This window comes from Pipistrellus hanaki, assembly GCF_964339955.1.
Source record: "Pipistrellus hanaki genome assembly, chromosome: 14".
Taxonomy (NCBI): Eukaryota; Metazoa; Chordata; class Mammalia; order Chiroptera; family Vespertilionidae; genus Pipistrellus; species Pipistrellus hanaki.
The window spans coordinates 38541735-38558323 of NC_140516.1; positions in this window are offsets into that span (position 1 = coordinate 38541735).

The window sequence follows — 16589 nt, forward strand, 5'->3', positions numbered from 1 at the left end:
GAGGGCGCCTCCGCCACAGCGCCTGCTGCCGGCGGCCCGAGGAAGCGCAGGCCCCGGCCGCACGCCCCCGCCCACACCGAGGTGGGCAGCGCCTTTGCAACCCAGCGGTTTCTCTTAGACCCAGGGGCACCAGCCTGGAGGCGGGGCCCTGAGGATCCAATCCTCCTACCCTCACCCCCACCCCCACCCCGCTCTGCTCTGCGCTTCTAACCCGCTGTGGGCCTCGGCTTGTGCCTGTGAACTTGAGAAGAATTCTATAGCCGATTTCCTCTCAGGGCTCTTGGAAGTGGAGGTGGGCAGAGCTTTATAAACAGGAAAGAAATAAAGCAAAGATTTGTTGGGTTGGGGTCCATGAGGGCCAGAAACAAGGAGGCCACCAAAGGGGACCTAGACAACATAAACCCCAAGCTCTTTACCTTCCCCCCTCAGCACCCACCCCAATGTCCATCCTCCATGGGTTTCCATGGCCTATAAGCTTTACATTCTGCTTTCTGCACACTCCTGGGGGGGATGCCCATGAGAAGGAGAGTCACATGACTTTTTCATATCCAGGCCCCCTGCCCAATTTCCTTTAGAAAAGCCTCCTGCCTGGGGTCTTTTAGGGCCCTGATTTGGACATACTAGCCTTCCTTAGGCCCTTGTGCCACCAGTGCTTTGGGGAGAGTGGCAGGCAACTCCCCCAGGCTAGAAAGAGGTGCTGTCCAGGAAAGGATTGGAGTGGCCAGTTACGTCCCCTAGTCAGGACTAACATCTGACCATAATTCTCAGTCCTCATCTGTCCTCACCCTCCATCCCTGAGCACTGTACCAGATCACCCCACAACCTGTAGGCCGCTGGTGGGAGCTTCTTTGGATAAGGTGACCAGATGTCCCACTTTTGGATTCTTTCCAAAAATCGGGACGCGGGACAAATTGTTAAAAATTGGGACTGTCCCCCCAAAAGTGGGACATCTAGTCACCTTATCTTTGGAAGCTAAGGGTACTTGAAAAATCTGACAGCTCCTACCTGGAGGTGCCTTGGGGAAGAGGGTACAGACTCACTGGGTGGCAGGGCTGGGACTAGGGTGAGGGAAGACAGGTGCCTAGAACACACAGTTTAAAAAAACAAAAACAACAACTTCCCTCGGTGTTGTGTAGGACCCCTTAATTTTTTGCTTAGGTATCTATTTCACTGGCTTCACCCTAGCCAGTGGTCAGCAGACTGTGGCTCGGGAGACACATGCGGCTCTTTGGCCCCTTGAGTGTGGCTCTTCCACAAAATACCATGGCCTGGATGAGTCTATTTTGAAGAAATGGCATTAGAAGAAGTTTAAGTTAAAAAAAAAAATTTGGCTCTCAAAAGAAATTTCATTCGTTGTATTATTGACATTTGGCTCTGTGGGCTAATGAGTTTGCCCACCACTGGACTAGATCGCGCTCTGTTGTGTGACCCCAAGGGTGGCTTCAAGCAGGTGGTTTCAGCTTATCCTTGTGGCTGGTGTTCTGAAGGGGAGAATGTAAACAATGGAAGGCGCTGTCTCTGGGAGTGAGCTCCCCCAACAGGTGCAGTATACTCAGAGCCCGCTGAGAGGCTCCTAACCAGCCTTACTGCCACAGCATCATCTTCATCATCTTCATAATTCACCACCCCCTGCCTTGTGCCCAGGAAGAGCTTTCCCCACATGATGTCATGTAATGCATACCAACATGCTTTGGCCAAGGCTAGGATGTTAGCCTCTGGCTTTCTGGGTTCTTTCCAGCTCCAAGAGGCTATTGTTGCATGAGACAAAGGGCACCTCTGTTGATTTTGGGTGGTTTATTGCACCACAATTATTATTTGGATTCATCTCATGGCCTTTACTTATGGGTAAGTTCTTTGAGGCAGGGACTGTGTCTAATTTCATTTATTTTATTTTATTATTATTCCCTCTCCTCTTCCATGCCCCACACAGGACTAAGTGCATAGCTTCATAAATGTGCATTAAACACACACATGAGTAATCGGAGGCCGTCTGTCTACCTGGCCACCTGCTTTCCAGGCTGTGCCCAGCAGAGCCGTGAGGGTGGCCTTCAGGACAGCCAGCACCACCTCTGAGCCTGGTCTCCCTTCCCACAGCTGAGCTCAGTTTAGGCTGACACAGAGTCTCCTCCCACCTGTGCTCTCAGCCCTATTCTAGCCCATGGGTGAGACAAGGACCAGCTCAGTTTCCACCTGTGCAGGAGCTCCAGTTTCTTACTGGACATATTCATGAGAAATCTAGCCAAAACTGGTTTGGTTCAGTGGATAGAGCGTCGGCCTGCGGACTGAAAGGTCCCAGGTTCGATTCTGGTCAAGGGCATGTACCTTGGTTGCGGGCACATCCCCAGTTGGGGGTGTGCAAGAGGAAGCTGGTCGATGTTTCTCTCTCATTGATGTTTCTATGGTAGCTCTCTATCCCTCTCTCTTCCTCTCTGTAAAAAATCAATAAAATATATTTTAAAAAATTCTCTGACAAATTCAGGTGGTGGAGGAGACCTCTGAGCGATCAGAGCCGGGACGAGCCCCGTAGCCAGAGACGTCTGCCCTGAGGAGCTGGGACTAGAACTAGGCCTTCCAGGAAGAAGGACTGAGAGGCTGGAGAAAAGAATTAGAGTGTTCCTGGTTGGAGGGAGAGGTCTTTGGAGAGCAAAGGGGCAGCGGCAAGACTGCTCACAGCAGTTTGGGGAGACAGGCAGGCTGGCTTGGCTAGGCTGCCAGGGGGGGATAAGGAGGAACAGACATTTGTGGAATGCCTTGAATGTCCAAGCCTGGGCCAGAAATTTGGGTTTAGAAATCAGGTCCCACATCCGAGGGCCCAAAACGAGCATCTAGAACTCAGTGCCAAAGGCCAAAGTCCAGAACCCAGCCTTGTCCAACATTTCCTTTTGGTTGGTATAAGGTGCCACCGTGAGGGCTCCACACTCAAGGTGCATGCGCTTATTTGGTAACAAGATGGGCTCTTCCGGTTGGCGTAGGCCAGGAAACCCGAGGCCTGGCATGATCCCGGAGCCAGCCTGGCCCACCGGAAGCCTGCTTCCCTTGGACTAGCACTGTCAGCTATCCTAGGTGCCCCCAACTCAGAACCAGAAGTCTGCACCCTAGGCCCCCTGAGCTGGGGCAGGAGTTGCTCACCGACATCTAGCCTCTCCCACATCCATTCCTCCGCCCTCAAGTACAGGTGGGATCTAGGCTTCCAGGCTGGACCCAGCTGGGCTAGGCCACCGGGGGGTGGAGCCCTGGTGCCTGTGGTGGTGCCAACCCAGCCAGCGTGTAGGCGTTGCTGTGCCGGCCTGTCGCAGAGCGCAAGCCTGCCAAGGAGCCGGAGCGCTGTGCCGCGTGGAGGGTGTCAGGGGTGGTATTGTCGGCGCACAAATGCTCAACTTTATGTACTTTTAACTAGAGGTGTAACAGATGGCCCCGTTTCTGTCCAAGCCAGGGAGACTGGTGCCCATTCTGGCTGCAGCCAATCAATCCCGCCACTCTGGGGGGAGCTACAAGCTGGGCTGGGAGGCCTGGAGCCAGCAATCGCGCAAGGCTGTCTGCTTGGGCTGGCCCAGCGCTGCCTCCGCCAGCCGCTCCGCTACGGGCCCACGGAGGTAAGAGGGCAGGCACGTGGCAGGCCTGCCCAGCAACACAACCCGAGGCCTGGATGGGAGAGGGAGCCTGGAAACACCCACGAGGACACAGATGGCCAATGAAGACATTGAAGTCCCTAACCCCCTCCGTTTTGTCCTTTCTCCTGTGGTCCCTGCTCAGTACCTAAGCCCTACATTTCTGGCTTCAAAATCCATAACCGGGCAGTGTCCTGCATGGTGGACACCGGATGTTGCTCAGGACTGGGGGCGAATAGTGGTGCCTTTGGGATAAATAGTCAAGGGACTGCAAAAGGCTTTTAAAAACGCTTAGGACAGCCGGAGATGAAGAGAAAACAGCAGGATCCAGGGATCCCAAAGCTGGAGAAACTATCAATTAATTAATTAATTAATTGATACGTTCATATATTCAGTCAACAGGCACTTAGTAAAAGCCTAGTAGGTGTTAAGTCCTTTGCTAAGTGCTGGGGTCACAATGATGAATAGGACATGATTCCTGTTTCTGGGACCTCTTCAGGGATAGACAAATACGCGGGTAATTGGAGTGTTGAGCCAGGGCTCATAAAAACCTCCATAGGGATTGTGGAAGCAGAGAGAGAGAGAGAGAGAGAGAGAGAGAGAGAGAGAGAGAGCGAGAGAGCGCGAGCGCATTTAACCCTGCCTGGGAGTCCCAGGAACATTCTAGCAGGGGTTGGCTCTGAGCTGGATGTTAAAGACCGGTAAGAGTTCTCATTGGAGGTGAAGAAGGGCACCTGAGGGGAGGAGCAGCATGCACAGACATAGTGAGACAGCAGGGTAAGGTAAGGGTCTGAAAAGGGGTGAGAATGGCTGAAGTTTTGGATTTGAATGAAGGACTGGAAGGGCTGAGACTGGATCGGGGGAGGGGGGAGCAGGCCTGGTAGGGGATGCCTTGGCCCCCTTTTAGCAGGCTGGCAACCTGACCCAGCAGCTCTCTTCCCTCAGTGGCCTCCCCTGTGACCCCAATGCCCATCATCCTGAGGTCAGAGGGAATAAGGAGGAAAAGAGGCAAGGCCTAGCAGCATGTGGGCGAGGCCAGGACTCAGGGAGGGGCGCCTGTAGCACCAGTTCTCCAGCGTGATCCTAGTCCTGGCCTTCCTACTTTCCTGCCCTGAGGGACTAAGGCACGAATCAGGAGGCTAATTCCCTCACAACAATGTACCCCATGGATTTCTGAGTCCCCTAAAAACAGCTTTTCCATAGGTCCCTAAAAATAGCTTGGAATCTCATTCATTCATTCATTCATTCATCCAGCAAGCATTGAGCATCAGCTGTGTTCAAGGCCCAACCAGGATACTGAGGTATAGACAGAAGCATTATGTAGGATTGTGGAGAGCTCAAGTTCAAACCCAGGAGGAAGATAGGAATCTGGTCAGGGATCATTCAGTTTGCAAGAAACCAAAGTTCACTTGAGGACACGCACATGCATGCACATGCACACACACACACACACACATGCACACACACACGAAGGCCTTTTGTATTATAGCACATGGTTCAGCACAGGAACTGAACCCAGAAAGCAGGCAGGGACTGAGGCAGCTCTGGGGACCAATTCCTTTCCCATAGTAAGGTGGAAAGGCAGCCCACAGGGTTATTCTATTCTCTTGTGTTTCTCTCCTCATTAATATTAATAAAAAATTTTTAATACATATTTTATTGATTTTTTACAGAGAGGAAGGGAGAGGGATAGAGAGCTAGAAACATCGATGAGAGAGAAACATCGACCAGCTGCCTCCTGCACCACCCCCCCCACCGGGGATGTGCCCACAACCAATGTACATGCCCTTGATCAGAATCAAACCTGGGACCTTTCAGTCCGCAGACTGACGCCCTATCCACTGAGCCAAACCGGTTTCAGTTAAGATTAATAATAATTATAGGAGGAAGAGGTGGTGGCATGATTGCTAACAACTGCTGAGCACTTACTAAATGCCAGACACATTGGGGTTCCTGATTATCTCAGTTAATCCTGTTCAGAACACCTTGCGTTAGCTGATAACGCTATCCCCATTTCCCATCTGCTAACACTGAGACTGAGGAGGTTAGGGCTCCTGCCCTATGGTCAAGCCAGGAAGCGGAGGAGTTCGGATTCTCACTCAGGTTGGCCTCCAGAGCCCCAGCTCATAACTGCGACTGATCCCCATGCAGCACATAGAGCTTCCCGTGTTTCCTCATAATTTCTCATAACCGTGACTTGCATTTGACCAGCCGGCCTCTCCGAGTCTCTCTCTATATCACCTCTGCTAACTGCTCCAGTCTCTCTGTATTTCATAGTTCACGTTCCCAGGAGGGGGCGTCGGTTGGCCCAGCTCATCTTTTAATGCCAGGCCACATTGTAAGCAGCTGCCCAGCCAAAGAGCTGCCTCGGAGTGGGGCTGAGGGCCAATCAGCACTTTTCACAGAGCCATGTGTAGAAATAGCATATTTAGGAAGAGGTGCAACGTGCTACACAAGAGGAGCAAGAAAAGAATGAGGGGAGACTTCATGGAGGATAGTTTGTGGTTCTGGAATAAGAATAGGATTGGAGGACCAGAGTTGGAGACAAGAATTTCCTGAAGAAAGATAGAGCATGAACAGGCACGGGTCTGAGGTAGCATGAGTCATGTTTAAAGGCCAACAAGCAGTTCTGTGTATTAGGAGAGTGAGGTGCATGAGCCAGAAGCTGGAAAGGTAGAAGAACTTGAATGCTCGTCTGAGTTGGGACTTAATTTAATGGCAGTCATGGAAGGTCTTTGGGCAAGAGAGGGATGAGGTCAGACATGCGCTTTAGGTAGGGTGACCATATGCCCAGGGAAGTCCCACTGTAATTATTATTAAAATGTATTATTATTATTATTATTATTAGTAGTAGTAGTATTATTATTACTTTACAGAGCCCCTTTCATCCTCAATAACATCCTGGTTTGGATAATAAAGTATATGCTGTCCCAGCTTTCGGGTGTATGGGCTGTTGCTCTGCTAGGTTTAGTGTGAGTGGTGCAGGATGAGAGACAGGAAGCTTTTGGGTAAGGATGTTGCCACAGTCCAGGTAAGTCAAGCCAGAACCAGGTGGGGGCAGAGAGGACAGAACACGAAGGCATGTGGGCAGGAGACATGTAGAATGGGCTGGTTCTGGTGGTTGAATGGGTTTGGGGGGATAATGAAGAGGGAGAGTGGAGTCCAAGTGACTCCTAGGTGTTCAGCTTGGTTGTTGGAAACAATGGTGGACGTCTGAAGGCAGGGCTCCTTGGGGAGAGGGTGGAGATAATGATTGCGGTTATAATGGCCTTGAGATGCTCTGGGACATCCATTTAGAGATGCGCAGCAGAAAGTTGGATGTTCCAAAGGGGAACTCGGAAGCTTTCGTTAGGGATTCTTCTAAGAAGAGAGATGGCTAACGGAAGCCAGGAGGATAGTGACCTTGCTGGAGATGTGGGATAGGGCAGAGTAAGACAAGACGAGATCTTCCAGAAAACTAAATTCTGGGCGATCCCTGTATTTTGGAAGTCAGAGGAGAGAAAGGAGTCAAGAGACTAAAAGGGGGAGTTTGAGAGTTAGGAGGAAACAAGGGGAGTAAGAGGTCTAGAGATGATGGAAGTCTTTTTTTTTTTTTTTTTTTTTTTTTTTTTTTTAAATCAATCTTTATTGTTCATATTATTACAAAGGTTCCTCATTTCTTCCTCCCTCCACCAGGTTCCCACCCCACCCTCTGCCCCCTCCCCATCCCCCATTGTCCTCATCCATAGGTGCACAGTTTATGTTCAGTCTCTTCCTCCCTCCCTTTCCCCGATAGTAAATCCCTTTTCAGATAGTAAATCTGTTACTTAGCATTTTCTCATATCAATAATACCTCCACATGCCCAATGATACACTTCACACAGAAGACATTTTCAAATAGGTCAACCAGCCTCATCCAGGCCCCACCCAAGGCACTCACAGATCAACACCCCAGCGCTATACTAACTCAACACATCCAGATCTAAGCCTTCATCACTTGATTCAGCAGACCCTCAAGTTCCCGCAAAAGTTTCCAGCCATGTCTGAGAGGCAGCCGTGGGCAGGTACAGGCGAGGAGCGAGCTGTTTCGGGCCTGGCTGCTCCGGGCCTGGCCTCTGTTGCTCTGGTTCGTTCCACAACCAGCTGCTCCGGGTCTGGTCACTGCCGCTCCCGACCTAGTTGCTCTGGACTTGGCTGTTGCTGCTACAGGCCTGGCCGCACCCGACCCGGCTGCTCTGGGACCGGTTGCTCTGGTCCCGGCCGCTCCGGGCCTGGCCACTCCCAGCCTGGAAGCCGCTGCTCCGGGCCTGGCCGCTCCCAGCCTGGCAGCCGCTTCTCCGGGCCTGGCCACTCCCAGCCTGGCAGCCACTGCTCCGGGCCTGGCCGCACCAGACCCGGCTGCTCCGGGCCTGGCCGCTCCCAGCCTGGCAGCCGCTGCTCCGGGCCTGGCCGCTCCCAGCCTGGCAGCCACTGCTCCTGGCCTGGCCGCACCAGACCCGGCTGCTCCGGGCCTGGCCGCTCCCAGCCTGGCAGCTGCTGCTCCGGGCCTGGCCGCTCCCAGCCTGGCAGCCGCTGCTCCTGGCCTGGCCGCACCAGACCCAGCTGCTCCGGGCCTGGCCGCTCCCAGCCTGGCAGCTGCTGCTCCGGGCCTGGCCGCACCAGACCCGGCTGCTCCGGGCCTGGCCGCTCCCAGCCTGGCAGCCGCTGCTCCAGGCCTGGCCACACCAGACCCAGCTGCTCCGGGCCTGGCCGCTCCCAGCCTGGCAGTCGCTGCTCCGGGCCTGGCCGCACCAGACCCGGCTGCTCCGGGCCTGGCCGCTCCCAGCCTGGCAGCCGCTGCTTCGGGCCTGGCCGCTCCCAGCCTGGCAGCCGCTGCTCCTGGCCTGACCGCACCAGACCCGGCTGCTCCGGGCCTGGCCGCTCCCAGCCTGGCAGCTGCTGCTCCGGGCCTGGCCGCACCAGACCCGGCTGCTCCGGGCCTGGCCGCTCCCAGCCTGGCAGCCGCTGCTCCAGGCCTGGCCACACCAGACCCAGCTGCTTCGGGCCTGGCCGCTCCCAGCCTGGCAGCTGTTGCTCTGGGCCTGGCCGCTCCCAGCCTGGCAGCCGCTGCTCCGGGCCTGGCCACACCAGACCCGGCTGCTCCGGACCTGGCTGCTCCCAGCCTGGCAGCTGCTGCTCCAGGCCTGGCTGCTCCTAGCCTGGCAGCCGCTGCTCCAGGCCTGGCCACACCAGACCCAGCTGCTCCGGGCCTGGCCGCTCCCAGCCTGGCCGCCGCTGCTCCGGGCCTGGCCGCACCCGACCCGGCTGCTCCGAGCCTAGCCGCTCCCAGCCTGGATGCTCCGTGCTTGGCTACTGCTGTTCTGGGCCTGGCTGCTCCCAACCCGGCTGCTCTGGACCGGGCTTCTCCGGGCCCAGCCACTCCATGTCTGGGTGTTCCTGGACTGGCTTCCCTGGGCTTGGCCACCTCTGCCTCAGGCCTGGCTGCCACTGCCCCAGGTCTGGCTGCTCCAGTGCTGGCCGTTGATGCTCTTGTTCTGGCTGCTGCTGCTCTGGGGCCTGGCCACTGCTGCTCCGGGCCCAGCTGCCACTGCCTTGTGCCTGGCCACTCTAGGCCTGGTCGCCGCTGTTCCAACATTCTGTCCCTTTTTTCTCCTTTTTTTTTCTTTAAAAAAAAACAAAAAAAAAAACGCATTTATGTTGCAATGTTGGCTGGTGCGTTGAGTTCTGACTTAGTCTTTGATTTTTCAAGATCTTCTTTGTATTCTTAAGTAATTTTACTATCATTTGCTCTCACTTGATTTCTTCACATTGAGAACTTCTTTGGTTTCTTCCTCCTTGTCCTGGGAGCTCAGCAGGTTGGCCTGTGGCACCCCTTTGTTCTCCGTGGGCTCCCGCGCTGCTCCAGCCTGTTGCCGGGGTTGGCGCCGCCCAGGAAGCAGCCCCCGTCCTTGGCTCCGTTGCCAGCGCTCAGCAGTCGAAGGCTCAGGGGCACCCCCCCCACTGGGGGCCCCGTCGCCCGGCTCCTTGCTGGCGCCCGGCTGGCCGGTGTCCGGCAGGGGCTCCTGCTCCTCGTGGCGTTCCTCCAGTCTGGAGCTTTCTTTCTCCCTCCCACTAGGGGAGTCCAGGATCAGAGTCAACAGACTGTCCTCTGCGCACAGTGTGCGCGACTCCGGGGGCTCGGCCTTTCGCCGCGCTCCCAGGACTCCACCTCACAGCTCCGTCTCCCCCTGCCCGAGCCTGGGTCCCCAGGGACTGGCCCAGACCTGGAGTTCGGGGCGGTCTGGACTGAGGCTCAGAGCTGCCGCCGGAGGCTTTGTTTCTTCCGGCTAGGGTAATCCAGCATCAGAGTCAACATTCAGTCCTCTGCGCGCCATGTGCGCGCGACTCTGGGGGCCCCGCATTTCGCCGTCCCCCGGGATTGTCTCCCCCTGCCGGAGCCTGGGTCCCCAGGGTCTGGCACATAACTTGGGGCTCAGCGCTGCCGGTTCGGGGGTTCAGCCCAGGCTGGGGGTTCTATTTCCTTCCTGCTAGGGAACGCCAGGCAGCACCCAGCCCTCTCCTCCTCTCCGGCTGCGACCTCTCCGCGCGCGCGTGCATGCGAGCGCGCAGCATGTCTCCGTACCTTAGGCTTTTTTTCAGTTCCTCTGATTTTCCTTCTGGTTTTCTCCCTCCTTCCTATTGTAGAGTTTTCAGTCAGTCGACTACCTGTAGCTCTGGGCAATGTCCACTCTACATTTTAGTTGTATTCCCTTGAAATTGTTGTGAGCTGCTGCGGCTAGGTGTATACCCGAGCAGCCATCTTGGATCCTCTAATATTTTTTTTTTATTATGATGGAAGTCTTTAGGGGAGGAACACTTTACATCCTCCGGAGTGATCAGTAAGGAGGATAGAGCACATGACCAGAGGGTTTGGTTATTTCAAGGTCACAGGCAATTGTTAAGAGACCATAGGGTGGTGGGGACATTGCATGAGGAGTGAATGGCAAGGAACTAGAGGTGGTCAAGGTGATATCTCGTTCATAAAGTTTGTCCAGGGCCAAGAGGAAAGAGGGAGAGCTCAGATGGACAAGATGTAGAAGACGCGTGATAGTGAAAATTCTGGGAAGATTCAGGAGAGGTTGAGTTCTTGGGAAGGAAAAATAACTCTTCTTCCTCAGAGACAGGAGCGGGGAAATGGTGGGTGATGCTCCATGGAAATTCTGGGGTGGACTGGTGGGTTTGGGGTCAGGTAAAGAGGACAATATTCTTTGAGGAATGGGGTCCGTATACTTGGCCAAGTCAGAGTTGAAGGCTTGCAGAGAAAGTTTGTAATGGTTGTGGAATTTGTAATGATGAATTAATCACAGATGTAGAGAAAAGTTTGTTCGTTTGTTTAACACATATAAGTGAAGGATGAGGTGAGTTTAGGCAGCATAAATGAGCCTTTCAAAATATGTTTTTATTTTTTAAAATATATATTTTTATTGATTTCAGAGAGGAAGGGAGAGGGATAGGAAATAGAAACATCAATGATGAGAGAGAACCATTGATCTGCTGCATCCTGCACGCCCCCTATTGGGAAGTGAGCCCAAAATCAGGGAATGTGGAAATTGAACCATGACCTCCTGGTTCATAGGTCGATGTTCAACCACTGACCAGGCTCAATGAGGTTTTTTTTTTGTTTTTTTGTTTTTTTTTTTCAGTTGGTACAGCACGCCTAGGAGTGGAAGCCAGAAAAGTGGATGGCAGTGTTGCTTAAGGCTGGAGATTGGTAGTGGGGATGGCAGGAAGCACATGCTGAACTGGCTGACATGGAGCCAGGATAGGAAGGGAGGAAGTAAAGCCAGAATGGGAGTGGTGGGCTGGGAGGAGGTAGAGGGCTTAAAGGAGCAAAGAACAAGTGAGTAGGAATGAGGGAATGAGTGACGTGAGAAGGTAGGAGATTGGGATCAAAGAAGAGGATTTCAGATCCTGAAATTCTGGAGTTTCCAGAGGTGAGGGGTGGTCATGCCAATTAGTGGCTGGAGAGAAGGAAAAGAAATTGCAGAATGTCTGGGTTCAAGACCTTCAGGGGACGAGGAGGCGGGTGGGTGGCTGGGAGATGGACTGCTCTCAGGGTCCCCAGTGACACTTCAGGTTTGATTTTTTTTTTTTAAGTACACAAGTGGTACATGTTCTTTATTTTTTTAAAAAAGATGTGAAGATCTAATGCACAGTATTGTTATTTTAGTTACGGTACTGTATTGTGCATTTGAAAATTGCTAAGAGATCTTAAATGTGAGAACAAAAGAGAAACGGTAATTATATGATGTGATGGAGGTGTCAGCTAACATTGCAGTGGTAATTTTATCGCAATATATGTGTATCAAATCAACATGTTATACACTTTAAACTTATACAATGTTATGTGTCAATGCAACTGCTATAGAGCTGAAAAAAGGAACATTCAAATGATCAAAATTAAATCAATTACAATTGCTCAGAGTCCCACCGCTCAGATATTACTCAAGTTAACATGTTGGTGAATATTCTCCCAGACCATGACTCATATATACTGTTTTAAAAATGGGGTTTGCATTATAAATATAATGAGTTCTTAAATCAGATTACTTTTGGATGAATCTCAGATTTACAGAAAGCTTGCAAAGATGATAGAGAGTTTCCATGCCCCTGACCCAGTGTCCCCTAATGCTGACATCTTACATGGCTATGGTCCATTTGTCAGACCTAGGAAACCAGCCTTGGAACATTATTATCAACCAAACTCCTGACTTTATTTGGCTTTCACTAGTTTTCCCACTAATGCCCCTTTCTTATTCCGGGATCTCATTCAGATCCCCACCTCGCATTTAGTACACATACTGTTTTGCAACCTGCTTGTTTTGCTCGCCGTTATGTGAACACCTTTCAATGCTGCTAAGCATTCTTCCACACCATCATTTCAGTGTCTGTGCAGGATTGTGCTGATGGCTGTGTCGTTGCCAATCCCTACTGTGGAATGTTGAGATTGTTTCCAATTTTTCACTCTTATAAACCAAGCTTGGATGAGCCCCTTGCAGCTAAATTGTCTGAACGATTCCTGCTTATTTCCTTACAATAAATTCCTAAACATGGCATTGTGGGGCCAGAGGGATGCACCTTGGAGAGGCCCTGGCTATATCTTACTCACCGGAAAGGTTGTACCAATTTACCTTCACTAGGGCTTTTTTTTTTTTTTTTTTTTTTTTTTTAAACATTTCTGACGGGAGGGATGTGGGTGCAGAAGACCCTTATGAGAGCTGTCTCTCCATGTCCTGCCCCTCTCTCTACACTCAATTCTTCTCTAGGCCACAGGGTCTCGGTTGGCCCTGAATGCACCAGCAGCTGGGATGGGGGTGGGGTGTGGCCAGGGCTCTGGGGACACCTCCTGTGCTGGGAGCTGAGAAGGGGGCCTGGGCAGCTGCCTGGGCTTTGTTCTTTTGTCAAGAGGTGAGCTGGTGGGGAGGGAAAGGGTGAGGAGAGGCTGAAAGGGGAGAGGGACCCCCTCCTCTTGCCCCATGAAAGCTGATAGGCAGAAGGGCAGCTCCCTGAGCCAACGGGGGAGGGGGCAGCAGGCAGACTGGGCCAAAAACGTAACCTCCCCGAGACGCATGCTCCAGTTCAAGCAGGAGGCATTAAGGATGAAATATCTCCTGAGCAACAATTCATCTCTAACTGGGAGGAGAGGGGCTCGCTGACATTTAGCTGTGATCAGGGGCTGCACACGCCTGTCTCCAGAAGCCTAACAGGAGCTAGCCGCCTGCATGTGTGAGAAACGTGTGTGTGTGTGTGTGACAGGGTCTGAAGGACCGTGTGGGACTATTGCGAGGCTGTGTCTGCGCATGTGATAGTCCATGTGTGAGAATCTGCGTGCGATGGTGAGGATGTTTTAAGTGTGTGTCAAAGTCATGCCTGTGTGTGATGTTGAATATGTGTGGGCAATTGTGCAAATGCGTGCTAGGGGTTGTACCATACTGTGTGTGCGATGTGGAGATTGACCCTGAAAATGGCCTGGAGACGCCATGCGTTTGGGTGTGAGACAGTAGATGTGACACTGACCCCCAGGCTCGACTAGATCTCAGGCTACTGCCAGCCCACAAGATGCCTCTATGGGAATTAGACAAAGGTCCCCGCCTTCCACAAGGTCACCGCCTCCCAGCTGCGCTCCCGTGGGGCTGCTTGTGCAGTGTGCAGTTTGCGTTACGCTAAGTCAGGGGTCTTCAAACTTTTTAAAGTGGGGGCCAGATCACGGTCCCTCAGAGAGCTGGAGGGCCGGACTATATGAACTACTAATTCCTGCTGTAACACCTTGGCTGCGCTCACTGCCCAAAAAACCTGGCGGGCAGGATCAGACTTCCCTGGGGGCTGCATGTGGCCCGCGGGCCGTAGTTTGAAGACCCCTGCGAGGCCGTGGGTGGACCCCACTCTCTTCCTATGGTCCAGTAGAATTTTCTCCCCGTGGCACTTATTATGATTTTATCGTCTTTAACGATTTTGTGTAGGTATTTGTTGGATATCTCTCTCCCCTGCCAGGCTCTAAGCTCCTTGGAGGACAGGACCATGTGTCTGGGTCTCTCTTGTTCAGCATGGTAACCCCGGCTCCTGGCCCAGCGCCTGGGGCAGAGGAGTTGCTTTAGGAAAGCTTGCTGGATCGCTAAATGAATGCAGAGGGCAGGGATGCCTGTGTTCACGGGTGAGGGCACATGCACGGAGAAGTGTGCACCTGAGCCAGGTGTGTGTGTGTATCCGCTGGATGTGTGTATGTGAGTGTCGTTGTCAACCCCAGAAAGCTCTCCTCACCTGTTTCCTAAGCCCTGACCCCCAAATAGGCTAAGAACAGGAGAGGCGGCCCACCCTCCCCCGCCCACCGGGATGCTCTGCTGCCGCCTGGTCCAGGCCTGTTTGGGGCTCTGGGATGATTTCTTTGAATTGGACCACAGGCGCCTGGGACTCGCAGGCCCTGGCAGCGCTTCTCAGAGCGAGGCTTGGGGAAATTTTGGCCCATGCCGTCCAGGGTCCAGTCCCACGCCCTGCAGCGTATGTCCCGCCCTGGGGTTCAGACTATCGATCTGTTTTTGTTCCCATATGACTTATGGGCGAGATATAGGATTCTGCTATCTTCCTGCAGTTGACAGTCACCAATGTTACACTAGGCCCATCCCCATGCATGGTCTCATCTCTAAGAAGAAGAGACTTGTGTCCCTATATCTTGGGGGAGCTGTGTTTGGGGGTGGTACAGAGGTGAAAGGGGTCAAGGAGGGTGGGTTTGGCAGGGAGGGTGGCAGAGGAAGAGGAAAAAATGAGCTCAGAAGGCATAAAGGGGACAGAAAAGTCAAAGTGCTGGGGGCTGAATAGGCTGGGACAGCGGGAGGCAAATGGCTTAGACAGAGGCTTGGCCATGCCCTTGGTGGAGTGGGGATGGGGGTGCGGAGGAGGAAGGTGGGAGGAGTCTAGAGCTCACCAAAATCCCAGGTGACCATCAGCACAGCTGTCTGCAGCGCTGCTCCTGAAATCTGAAACTGTTCCCCTGAGGGTCACACTGGTACCCTCAGGACTGGAGCAGGAACTTGCTCAGCCGGGGACATGTGCTCGGAGTCCTTTCTGGAGAGATGCTGAGTGTCAGACCAGCAGGGGAGCCCACAGGGCTGTTCAGGGGAAGGGACCTGAGCTGGTTCTTGACCTGCTGGGACTGGGACTTCCGTGTCCTGTCTAAATGAGGGAGGCGGGCCATGTGCTCCGCCAGGTTTTGTACAGCTCAGCCTGTGCTGATGGCACTGATCACATAGCAGAATCTGAGGAGCTGTATTCACCGGGCAGGTGCCTCTGGCCCCCGCTATTTTAGCAAAGGCTCAGACACAGTGTTCCAGGGGTGCCTGTCAGATCCCGGATGCCTCTCCCCTGGCCCACAGGGACCCTAATCTTTTACCCTCCTTTCCCCACCCTACACCCATCTTTCCAGAGCCTGAAGAGGTAGCAGCTTGCCATTTCATCTGGAATCTGACTGCATAAGTAGGCAATCAATCCCCTACCTCCAGCCTCTGCCCTCTCTCCAGTGGCCCTCAGTGCTTCTTCCTTTGGGGATCCTTTCTAGCCTGTGCAGAGACTAGCCTTGCCAGGAGAAGAGGCAAAATGTATTTTCTCTGTTCCGGCCATAGGAGATCACACCCTCTCCTGGGGAGAGGGATCAGGACAGATTAGGGATGGAGGGAAGGGTAAAAGTTCTCTGTCACCATTCTCCCCCAGTTTTCAAAGCTGCTTGGCTCCATAAATGACTGGAACCAATTGCAGGTAATGTCCCTGTCAGGGCATAGCTGCCCTCATCCATTTCCTGCTGGAATCTCACCCACTGCCCTCTCGGGCATATGGCTGACCCTTGACAAGCTGGAAAGCTCAGGGTCATTTTTTCCTTTCTCTTTTCCAAGTGACGACTGTGAGCTCCTCATTCATCTTGGTATAGAGTCCAGTTGAGTGCTCAGGTCATAGTAGTTGCTCAATAAAAAGGTAGAAAAATGAATATATAAGAGAGGAGAGAAGACTTTACCCCCTTTCTCTGTTGGTGGGCATAGGGAAAGGTGGTATTTGTTAACTGATACATCTATCTCCTTCTGATGGCAAAGGGACAGCTGATTCTTTCCCTCCCACTGGCCACCTCCCTGAGCCACTTCATAATCTGTTTCCCAGCATTTGGAGGCATCAATATTAGTAAGTATTTGGGCTGCCCCCAAAGTACAGACAGCCTTGCTCAATGTCCTGGGGAACCACCAACCCTACCTTCTCTGCAGACAAGCGGTAAACCGACCCCTTTTGTCCCGGACAGAGCCCTGCACCAGGCATTAGGAAGGGGTCTGGCCTCAAAACATATAAAATAAGGATCCGGTTTCCTCCTTCCTATCTCACCCCAGCCCTCTGGTAAATGTTACTCAGGTCTAGGGATTGGGGAGCCATGCCTTTTGGGTCACATGATCAGATCCAGAGATGCACGTTGGGATCTGATCTCAATCCAGA